Source organism: Microtus ochrogaster, assembly GCF_000317375.1.
Source record: "Microtus ochrogaster isolate Prairie Vole_2 chromosome 14 unlocalized genomic scaffold, MicOch1.0 chr14_random_2, whole genome shotgun sequence".
In the NCBI taxonomy this organism is placed as follows: Eukaryota; Metazoa; Chordata; class Mammalia; order Rodentia; family Cricetidae; genus Microtus; species Microtus ochrogaster.
The window spans coordinates 11,831,239-11,834,970 of NW_004949097.1; positions in this window are offsets into that span (position 1 = coordinate 11,831,239).

Genomic DNA, 3,732 nt, shown 5'->3' on the forward strand with positions numbered 1-3,732 from the left:
AGAGAGAGAGAGAGAGAGAGAGAGAGAGAGAAAGAGAGAGAGAAGAGGAGAAAGAGACAGAGAAGGGGGGAAGCCGAGAAGTGGGGAGAGAGGCAGAAGTGAAGCTGCCTCTCCGAGAGGAAGATGGAAAAAAAGAGCGAGCTCAGGCAGGAAGCTAAAGATCAGCCTGCCTCAGCGGATGGGGGAGGGAGTGGGTGTGGCTTGTCTCTTAAAGAGAGACAGAAAATCATAACACCCACCATGGACAGTGTGGTCCTGTCCCATGGGCCGGAGGCTCCAGACAAAATAAGAGAGAGCAAATGCTTCCTGACTTCAAGTGGAAAGTGACCAGCTGTCTCGCGACCCTGCCACCCTGATGAACTGTGTCTCTGCAAACCACAGGTCAAACTAAACTTTCCAAACTTCGGTTGCTTTTGTCGGGAGCTGAATAGAGCCTGGTTGTCTTTGTTTCAAAGCTACAGTACTGGAAATCCACACAGAGACCGAGGTTATGAAATATATACTTGCCTCTGCTGATGGCTGCAGCCCCACCTGCTAATCTTGATCCAGGAACCCGAGACAGGCACCCGCTCACTACAGCTGGTGCGGGGAAACCGAAATCAAACAAAAGGGCGAAGGGCAAAGGTGTGCCACCCTCATACACGTCTGTGCGGACTCTAAGAAGGCTGTTTCCCCAGATCAGAGAGAGCAGGTGTCTCTTGTGACCCCAAGAACATCGGCATCGCCTTCCCCAGCTGAACTGTGTTTATCTTGCATTTTGTAGTCACATCTGATCGGAGTACAGCACTAATTCAGTAGGAACTCGGTATTTCTTTTTAGGAACCTGCAAATCATTTATAAAACAGGCATTTCAGAACCAAGGCTGCTCTCCTCTATCTGGGCGAGCGACAATGACAACCAAAGATTCCACCACAGTTCACGCTGGGTGACCCAGGGCAGTCTTGTCAGCCTTAGCCTCAGGTCAGAGGACCTCTTCAATTACCCACCCTCGCCTACAGGCTTTAGCAAGGACCAGGTGTGATTAGAGCTGACGCTCACAGGCAGCGGTGGGGGTGGGGGTGGGGTGGGGGTGGCTGCTTTCTCAGGTGAGCATCCAATGACCCCCCCCCCCTTCTAGGCGGGAATGTTGACAATAACAGGCCCAAGGGAGAGCCTGCCACTGCTTGCAGGCGGGCACAGCTGTTTAGCTGGGAGGACTGAGGTCTGCGGTGACTTCTGAATGAAGAAGAAATAAATGAGTGGTTTCCAAGGACACATTACTGTCAAACTAGTGGTGAGAGTCCGGCCACGGAGCTTCACCTGAGTCACCCGTGATGTTTAGTAAGTGTGGGTTCTGGGTCCCACCTTCAAGCTTTGGGGCCAATCAGTTTTGAGAAATCTTCTGGACCCTGAGAAATAACATAGGTGTGCGTGAATGTATGTATGTATGTGTGTGTGTGTGTATATATATGAGTGTGTATATGTGTGTGTGTGAGTATATGTGTGTGTATATATGAGTGTGTATATATGTGTGTGTGTATGTGCATATATATGAGTGTGTATATATATGTGTGCGTGTGTGTGTATATATGAGTGTGTATATGTGTGTATATATGTGTGTATATGTATGTATGTGTGCATATATGTGTGTGTATGTGCGTATATATATGAGTGTGTATATGTGTATGTATATATGTATGTATGTGTGTATATGTGTGTGCAATTATGTGTGTATATATAGGTGTGTGTATGTGTGTGTATATAGGTGTGTATGTATAAGCGCGTGTGTGCATATATGTGTGTATACTGATAGTTTTACTTATTTATCAAATTTCCAGTTTTGAGAATGTCAAATTTTTATACTAAGAACCAAATATCCCTTTTTAACAAAAATAAAGGATTCGAGTTGCTGCCCAGGATCACCAAAAACATCTTAGTAGATTTGTGGTTCTGATTGACAGCCCTTTGGCAGGTGTAAAGACAGGACTTGCGGCAAAGCCCTTCATCTAATTAATATGTGCGGAACTCTTAAGCCGGCAGCGGGAATGTGGGGAGAGAGCTCGCTGCTGCAGCCGGGCCCTCCAGGAGGTAGCACAGCCGGCTGCCAGGGCCTTCGCCCTCCGCTTCTCTTTGGGCACATTCAGCATCCAGGCTCGGGGTCTTTGAGGTTGAGGAATCCAGTGCTGGCCTGGTGAGGCAGTCTCGGAATACCTCACCCTCCAAGTATTTGCGGTCCTCTCAAGATAACAAACTCCGTACCTCAGGGAGAGGGACATTTTCCAGGGGCCCCTTAGAGGACTCTGCTAATGCCACGAGAGCCCCTGGTGTTCTGACTGGAACCAGAGGTGTCGCCTTGACCAGCCCCTTAGCAATACTGAGCTTCTGCAGACAGCCCCCTCGCCAGCTTTAAAGAGCTGCAGTGTCTCGCCCTAGGTCATCCACACCCTGGAGCTCACTAGCCAGCCAGTGACCATTCAGAGAGATCCTGCCTCCCTGACAGTGGACACCTGACGTCGACCTCTGACCTCCACACACATACACTCCATCATCTACACGTACACAAAATAGGTTCAGTGTCTCTGTGTGCCAGAATGTAGGGCAAATTACCACACAGGTTTCTGCTGTTAGCTGCGGTTCCTCCTCCTTCCTTCTCCTCTTCTTTTCAAGACAGGGTTTCTCTGTGTAGCCCTGGCTGTGCTGGAACTCGCTCTGTAGGCCAGGCTGGCCTCGAACTCACAGATTCGCCTGCCTCTGCTGGGATCAAAAGTGTGCACTGCCACGCCTGGCTTCCACACGTGGCTTCTCATCCTGATTCAGCCATAGGAATGGAATCTCATCTCCTTCTTAGAACTCTGTTTCTCACTTCTCAAACAGTGGCTTTCCAAGTTTGTCGTGTCCTGTACTCCTTGAAGCAAAAATGCAAAGAACGGCTCCAACGTCTGGATGTCTCTGAAGTGGAGAGAGAAGCCTGGTGCTGGGGAAGGTGGAGAAGCCACAACGTGGGAGATGCAGCAGAAATCGGCGTTACATTGTACATCTCTAACTTCAAAATTAATCCCAGCCCTCAGGAGGCTGAGACAGGACAGCCTGGAGTTAACCTGAGCTAAAGACTGAGACCCTGGTCGGTTGAGGTGTGTGTGCTGTTTTTAAAACAACAAAAGCAGGAAGAGGATTGAAGAGACCAAAGAAAGAAAATTATGTGGCCCCTTGGTGCTGTCTGTGAGAGACAGGGAGGGGTTGTTGCTGGTCAGCCTCACCTACTAGGGGCTGGACAACTGTCCCTAGAAACAATTTTCCTTGTATTTTTTGAGACAGGATTGTCATTAATCCTGAAATTTGCCAGAAAATAAAACAAAACAGTTCCACCGTTTTGAATGAATTTAAGTAAGCTTTTATTAGAAATATTAAATACGGACCAAGATGGAACACGGCCAGGACCAGCACCTGGAAACTTTCCAGGTAATTGGCACTGTTGGCGGAGCTTACATGGGCAAAACCCACAGACCACCGTACTCTCCCATGAGGTTTTGCTGTTAGTTCCCAAGAACTCTAACTCCCAGAATCCCAGGCAGTTACCTTGGGCAGGTGGGGCTTCCAGGTTAACTTGGCGTCTAACAATTTTATGTCTCAGGCTGGCTTCAACTTCATCTTTGTCCTGACCTGATCTACCTGCCTCCGCATCCTGACTCCTGTCTTCTCTCTCTCTCTCTCTCTCTCTCTCTCTCTCTCTCTCTCTCTCTCTCTCTCTCTCTC